The sequence below is a fragment of the Athene cunicularia genome, assembly GCF_003259725.1.
Source record: "Athene cunicularia isolate RWA chromosome 2 unlocalized genomic scaffold, athCun1 chr2_part1, whole genome shotgun sequence".
In the NCBI taxonomy this organism is placed as follows: Eukaryota; Metazoa; Chordata; class Aves; order Strigiformes; family Strigidae; genus Athene; species Athene cunicularia.
Window position 1 is genome coordinate 108,465,528 of NW_020799095.1, and position 8,239 is coordinate 108,473,766.

Here is an 8,239-nt window from a genome sequence, read left to right on the forward strand (position 1 = left end):
GGTGGCCTGAAAGCGTCCAAGGGAAGGAGGTAGGTTCCCAGGAGGGCGGAGTGGAGGGAGAGAGGTCCCTTCACAATGGCAGCTTCTGAGTCTTGGCCTAGCCTTTAAACCTTGCTGGCCCTGCACAGGCTTCAGTGTCTCTTTGTTTCCCATCATCTCTTCCACTACCACCAAGAAAGTGAGTTTTATGACTCCTGGATGAGGACAGAAATGCATTTTTCTATGCATTCCTGGGTCAGCCAGTGTCAGTTTTACCTGCACCAATGAGAAGATCCAAGCTGATGCTGCTTAGCTGAGTGCCTTACTGCTTTCTGAATCATCACACCACTATGGATTCTCCTGTTCAGCTGTTGTTCATTTAGGCTGTGGAATCCTGAAATCAGAAGGGTTTTATAGATCCTAAAGTCACTGCTGTTTCTTTAACATGACTGGATTTCCTTAAATAATATTTTTTTTTTCTCAGGGCAGTGCTGTCAGAGGCAAGAGTCAGATGGCTTTTGCTGCCCTAGTTTAGTTCAAGTCAAACCAAGCTGCTGAGTTTCAACAGTAAGTCTTGTAGACTTGTTTTTCAGTTTTTGTCCACCTGACAATCATGCATATAGGCAACAATTTCCATCATAAGGAAGAAGCCTGAAGTTCATCTCCTTTGTGCAAGCTGGAAGGGGAGTTACGAAGGATGCGGTATACAATGAAAACTCTCCATAGATAACTGAGATCTAAATAACAAACTGAGAAAGAAATATAACTTCCAGTCAGATGTCACTTGGCTTGAGACAACATCTGTGAGGTGCGTTTGCAAGACGCATGAAGGCCATATCAGGTAAAGGATGTGATTAGCATCCTGCATATGACATTAGGATGATGGATCATTTCTGCTGCAGCAGTAATCCTTCACTGGTATGGGGGGACCACAGACAATGTGTGATCATGTTAGAAAACCCGATAAAGAAATCCTACGATGGGCTTGTCAAATGACAGGGAACTTATTATGTAGCTGTGGAACGGACCAACAAGAAACGTTTGTGTGACCGATGGCAGTGATATCTCTTGTCTTTCTTTGAAAGGAACGCGTAGCTACTGGTACAGTTCTGCCCATTAAAACAGTGTGTCACAGAGGAGTTGATGTTGCTCTATTAAAGCATTCACTCTGTGCTACTGCAGGAAATTTGAAGTGCTGCCCTCCACTCTTTCACCATGAAGATGTTATTCCAGGTTTTATTGAATTCAGTGATACACAATAAGACATAAATAAAATGTGTATGTTATGCAGTAGCCTAAATGCATCCACTTAAATCCACTAAGAATGGTGGTACAGTGTATAGGGCCTCAGAGTTATTTCCTGTATATGTCCCGCTGTGCAGGTGTTTATCTATGGATTTTTTTCATGGTGATCTCTTTACACTTGATAATTCACTTCTAAAACTCAAAACTGCAGGAAAAGTTTTGCTCAGAATGACATCTGATGTAAAACTGAATGGTATTTCTGCCTTCCTCATACCTGTAAGCATACAGACTGGTCCTGGAAGATGCTGGTGAGCCCACTCAGAAGCTACTCATGGGAGCTGGGTATCAGCCTGTGTGCTTGCAGAGTGCCGCAGCAGGGCCTGGAGCTGGCCTGAGCTTTATAGGGGAACCACCCACTGTTTTCTATTACATGAGCATAAATGAAGTGTTAAAGGCTTCCAGCCCACAAAGCTGATTTTATTAGAACATAAAAATACATGTGAGAAGGAAAAGCACTTACCAACAGGAGGGATCTGGAAGGTGAGATTAAAGCTCTTTTATAATACATACCTTCCATGCCCGATGTATCCTGTACAGTAGGGTCCTTCCCTCCTATCTTTTCTAGTTCACTGATTTTTTATTTTTTTTTGGTTCTGAAGTAGAATACATTCTGCACTGTCCTCAGGAGACTTTATTTTAACGTCTTGTTGGGCTTGCCTTTTGGTTCAAGTCCTTGGCACAAGCCCAGTACTTTGCTTGGGCATCTCCTGTTCTTCACTTGTGCATCGTGTTGACCACAGAGGGGTTTCACTCCCAGCTCACCTCATGGTGTGCAACCACAGCTAAGCCCCACAACAATCAAATAAATAGCTCTCTGCATGTGTATACACATAAAAAACCTCTGAGTTGGATTCTCTCAACGCACTACTGGATGCCTTTCCATTGGTATCAAGCAGAGACAGGCTCACCTCTTCTGGGATGTGGACTGCCAAAACATGTGGCTTTATTCCAAATTAACAAATCAACTGTAAAAGAAGCAGCAACTTGTGTTCCTGAATTTCTTGAGTTCATAGTGACAGAAAATCATTACGCTGGTTTGCATGTCCTGTTTTCCTGCATAGAATAGTAGGGGAAAGAACACAGCACTTCAAACAAGAAAAAGTTGTAAGCATCTCTATTAAGGAAAGCAGGAGTATTTCTGGGATAAAAACAGTACACTTTCCAGTGTAACATCATGTCACTTGGTTAAAGTTGAGAGAGATATATTATCTCAATCATTTTCATATTCTGGAAATCAGCGTCAATTTGTCCTCGAAAAGGAGTAGGAAAGCTGAACCCTGACAGTCTTCTCTGGAATACAATAGTTTCTCAAAACCAACAAGTTATACTAAGGGAGAACAGAATAACACTGAAGTAAAATTATGTGCTCATGCTTTCAACAGGCAAAAGGCATTTAGTTTGATAAGGTGCCAAACAGTGTCATTTGAGAGCATTGCAAAGACTTCCAGCTGTCTTGCGTATGCTAACTAAATATCTGGGTGAATTAGAATTTGTCCTTGTGAATATTTCACCACGAGTGACCTTGCCTGATCTGTTAAATTCAAGATCAAGTGCAGCTTGTTGCACTCTCCTGATAATATTTTTGACCAAGACTGTATTTCTCCGAGCATCCTACCCAATGCTGAAGTAAAGAACTGTGTTTGTAGAAGCATAGAAGGGCTCTCCTCCCAGCTGCTTCCCAGCTTGCTGTGGGAGATGCTGCCCTTCTCTGTTGACTCATGTGGAAGGTGTGGCATGTTTTGACCAGGATTCGAAGGGCGTAAGAGTTGCAGCAGAGTGCAGCAGAGTCTGAGACAGGCCCTGCAGGGAAATCAATCTTATGGGAAAGCGTAGGTTGAATCTTGCATTTTTGCTACGTGAGTTAACAAGCAAGCTGACTACCAAAAAGGGAGAAAAATTGGACTTACACCACAAGCATACATAAACTGCTCATTGGCTTGTGAGAGAGACCTGCTTCTAGCTGATGCTGGATGCTTCAGCTGCGGACGCTATCCAGCTGCTCATTTGTTCCACAAGTTACTACCTTGATTCACCCTGGGCATGTTCAGTTCAGTAATATCTTGTTACAGGGACTTCCAATAGCTGACTAATCTTGCTGAAAAGAGAAGGGCTTTGTTAAATGAGTGCATAGGAAATAAGGATTTCATTTGCAGAAGTTTTATTTAGAGCCCCAAAGTGCATGCTCACCTTTTGCACAAGTATTTTATATCTAGCACTGTTTATTAACCCACTTGTGCATGAAAATACTTGACAGTTGCTGTCTTGGGAGCCCTAGATGCAAAGAGAGTGAGTTTATGCAAGACAGGAGATGTGCCAAGCACTCTTTCAGGCTCAGCCGAAGGACACTCAGGTCACTCCTGAGAAGAACAGCTAGTAGGAACATGCTGCTACAGAAAGTGCCACAGTTTGAAGAATGCTTCTCTATCAACGTTAACAGGGGCTAGGTTCTCTAGGACAGATTTCACGTGCCTGAGAAGAAACAGTAAGACATCTGCACAGTATTTGCTGTGCTGGCAGAGGGAAACAAAACAAATCCCAAACACCAAAACTGCCAGAGTTTTGCTTCCTAATCTAAGCTAAAAGGCTTTGTCTTCTAGATGTGAAAAATTGTCTGGTGTAGAAGTTCGGTCTGTAAGGGAAATAGTGTGCATGTAAATGACAAATCAATCCAAAGTATTTGTTTCTCCGATTAAGTGGTGACTTTTTTTTGCTTAGTTTGGACAGCAAACAAAAAACATGGTAAGCGTCTGGGAAAGGCAGTGAGAGAAGTATCTACACTTAAATTGTGCGTAGTACTAAAATTAGTTTAGTGCTTTTCCAAATCAGTACTTACAGGCAGTGTCCTGAAGGAAAATCTTTCCAGAGCAGAATGTTGTGGAAGTTTAAATTCAATCTGATACTATAGAGTAATTTAGAAACTTCCTAATTAGCTTTTTTCTAATGAGCAGAAGTGATGCATGTGCCTTCAAGTTAGTGGACTGGTCCCCTGTGTTCTGTGGCTCTTGTCTGCAGAATAATGTAAAGAAACAGTAATTCCTGTGGCCTTTGCACTGCAGCCTCTTGGAGGAAATTCTGCAGCTAAGAAATGCAGCCCCGAAACTTCTGATTTGATAGACTTCAAATGCAAACTATCCTTTCAGAAAAAAGCAACATTAACCTGAGGGGTTAAAGTTTGACAGCCAACCTTTTGAACCCCTCCCATATGACTTGCTTTAATTGCATACTATGGAGTACCTAAATGAGATAACAAGCTGTTGCTCTTATCTCACAGACTGGAATGTTTTCCTTCAACTTGAAGTTCACAAGCTGTGATCAGGTGGCAATGTTATTGTAACTGAAGGAGTAAAAGGTATTCATGCAGCTTTCAAACACAGTCCTGCTCTGAAGAACCCCTGAATGACACTCTTCGTTTCCCTTAATATAGAGACCCATTTCTAGTTCCCAGCTCTATAAACACTCAAGATGCAAAAAGCTCAGTTGGCTCCGTGCTTCCTTTGTCAAATATATAGGGTTTGCAATTTTAGCTCTGATTGCTTGTGTGGGGTTATTACCACAATGCAGGTGTCCTCAAGCTTCAGTGTATTTTAGCTTTTCCATTTTGCAGGCAGGATGCAAGTTTGCCCCCAGTTTCTGATAGACCTTTTACAAGTGTCCAGGCTTCTGGTCCTTACTGAGAATATAGGTAGCTATTATATTTCTCAACGAAGTTCTGCTACTCTTAGTCACCAGAGCTACTGCCACCTGGGTAGGGTAAGCAAATCAGCACTCACAGTTTTGAAACATGAATAAATACCAAATAGCATTTCTCTGCCTGCTCCCCCAAGGGATCCAGTCCTATCAACATAGTCAGATTGTGTTACCTGTGCCAAACACAGCAATTGCTGACTGCTTTCAGTCAAGACACATGTAGAAGTGTGTGAAGTGATGGTGTACCATTCCTCCACCTTGTAGATGAGGGTGGTTGAAGGAGTGAGTCAAAACATGAGACACTAAAAAAGATCTGCCCCTCAGCAGCAGCTTGGAGAAGTCCTAAAACATGCTCCTTCGGAGTTTCATGACCACCTGGCTGTGGTTGTGTCACTGGGACCACCTGAGCGCTTTTCTCCACTGATTAATGTAAAAGTTTAACACAGAGCTTTCAGCAGAGATTGGCACCCAGTGATGCTTATTGCACAGTGGATCTATGGAAAAGTGACTCTTACACACCACCTAGCAAAACTGGGTAGTTGGGATTGATTAGGAGAAAATGAGAGGAAAACACTCAAACTTTTTTTTGGCTTTTAGTTTATGACTCAGTACATGTGGTGATCTGTGCAGTACAAAATGAGTTGATACTACACTCTTCAGTGTATCTTCAGTAGTCACATAAGCACCTTATCTGATCAGAGGTTCATAGGACATGTCCACAAACTATAGCCTTACAGACTTCATAAGTTTGTACGTCTGTCATTGACTGCAAGTAATCCATTCCTCTCACACAAGAGAGGAGTCCAGGAACTCTTTATCTGCTTCACCAGTGCTGTAAAGAGCAAAACTTTAGTTTTATATATAGGATATTATGCATTATAAATGTATTTATTATATATTTAGATTCTTAACGACTGAAATAAATATCAAGATACAAGATTTTAGCTGTTTTTACCATTGCCACAGATACTGGAATCTATCTTTACATCCTTGAGTTAATCCCATTTTCCTGTTCAGGAACTTGTGGCGCAGAAGACATGCCAGAACTGTTAAAGGGCTGAGATGGCAGTCCAATACCTTAACTAGGGCTCTCTTTCCTGGGTAAAGCAAGCAGGCAATTAGCATCCTGCCATTATACTTTCACACAAAATCATTGAATGATACAGGTTGAAAGAGATCTTGTCCAACCTCTGTTCAGAGCCATCCCAAACAGATCAGGTTGCTCAGGAACTTGTTGAGCCCATCCTCACTGGATCCAGCATTCAACCCCCTTGTGAGGAAAACACTTTTCCTAACATGTAATCAGGATTTGCCCTGTTGAAACTTGCCTGTTGCCTGTTGCAATGTCAGTGTGTGCCTTTGAGAAGATCCTGACTCCATCATCTCTACACCCTTCCCTTAGGTAGCTGTGGGATGCAGTGATACAACCCACACACCCTAAGCCTTCTTCAGGCTGGACAAATCCAAGTCTCGCAGCCTCTCCTGCATCATGTACTCCAGCTCCTTTTACATCTTGATATAGTAGACTGGGTTCCAGTATGTCACTGGTTTGTGACTCCTCAGTACACAGGTACTCACTTTCTCAAGTTGTGAATACTGGGGAATAATTACTGCCATGGATCTTCAAACCCAGTCCAGTGAAGGGTTGTCATTCTCTACTGCAAAGGAATACTGCTGAGTTCTTTCCAGCTTGTTGTCCACCAAGACCCCCAGGTCTTTTATTCTCTGAAGCTGGTTTCCAGCCACCTGGCACCTAGCATGGTCATTCCCTCCCAGGGGCACGAATTTGCATACTTGCTTTCCAGGCCTGTCCTTGCTCTTTCCCGGTCTGGTATAGGTAGTGAATGTTGCACTGTTCTAGAGATTATTTTTACTGAATTCTGTAATTTAGCAAAGGTCCAGGTCAGTAAGCTAGACAACTTGCAGGCATGGCTGTGTGCTCATAACAGAGCAATGTGTTAGAACAGAGGGTTGGCAGGAGCATTTATACCCTCTATGTGGCCACCTACCTATCTTTGGCTGAATATTATCTGACACGCTTAATTTTCTTCACTCACTGTAAAGAGAGACCTGAAAAACTAATCCCCCAATAAAGGAGGATTTAGCCCATCTAATCTCAGGGACACTAACTGAGCTACCCGTGTTTTTCTCGGGCATATCTAGAAGCATAAGGATTACAGTGAAGGATACCATTTAAATGTAAGTTATTTCTTGAATTTAAACATCTGTCTTTCAAAGCTCTTAAAACAACACATTCTAAATATTTTGTTGGTCCTGAAGCTGTTACATTTTAGATCACTGAAGCCATTCTGAGAGTCCTGCAGTTTGCTGCAGCTGCCTGTATAACACTTCTATGGAATTTATCTTTGGGCTCTTCCTACCATGCTCATTCAGCAGGCTTGTTTTCAAAGAAAGAATGTCACCTGGGTAATTCAACATATTATTATGCCATCAGGACTCCTCACGTTAAACTTCAGGTTTGGCTGTCTTAAAGAACTTCAGAAAATGTCTCAAGTCAAAACACAGACACAGGTTTTTGGGTTTTAACACCTGAATGTATATCTTAATGCTTTTTCCTTGAATCTTCTTTTAATTATCAGTTGCTGATTAGCCTATAAAAATTCAGCCACAAAACAAAGCCTAAAGCTGGGCACGGGAAATGATTAATGTACTGGAAACTTGTGGTGGGTTGACCTGGACCGGAGCAGTTGCTGCTAGCTGGCCTCCATGTGTCTTTTAGTCCTTTCATATTGAAGAGGAAAAAGCTGATAGACGTTCTCCCATAGCTGTGTGTACCCACCAGTCTTCAGGCAATACTTGAAGAGGAGTTCATGTCTACTTTTAAAGCTCAATATTCCAGCCCACTCAATGGAGTTGTTCCCTGTACCTGTTTCTGACCAGCAATACCAGTCACTGAGATCCTGCCCTTTCAGTTGTGCCAGCCCACCTGTTGATGGGGCCATGCTGTGTACTGAAACAGAGAACTGAAACTACTGCAACCACCTATGAATTCTGAGAGATGTTTCATGTCCTTTAATTTAATTATTTATTTCTGCTCTAGGCACTAATGTTTAGTAAACAGCTGAGCGTCATCTTAAAAGTTATTATTGACATAACAGAACAAAGCTAAAGTCTCAATATTTATTTTTTTTAATTACCTCCATTACTATGAAGATTCAATAGCTTAAAAGCTAATCAAATGGAACTGAAACCCTTCTAGGTGAACGTTCTGGCTTTTTTCTCCATTGTGTTTTTCTAAATTACCATC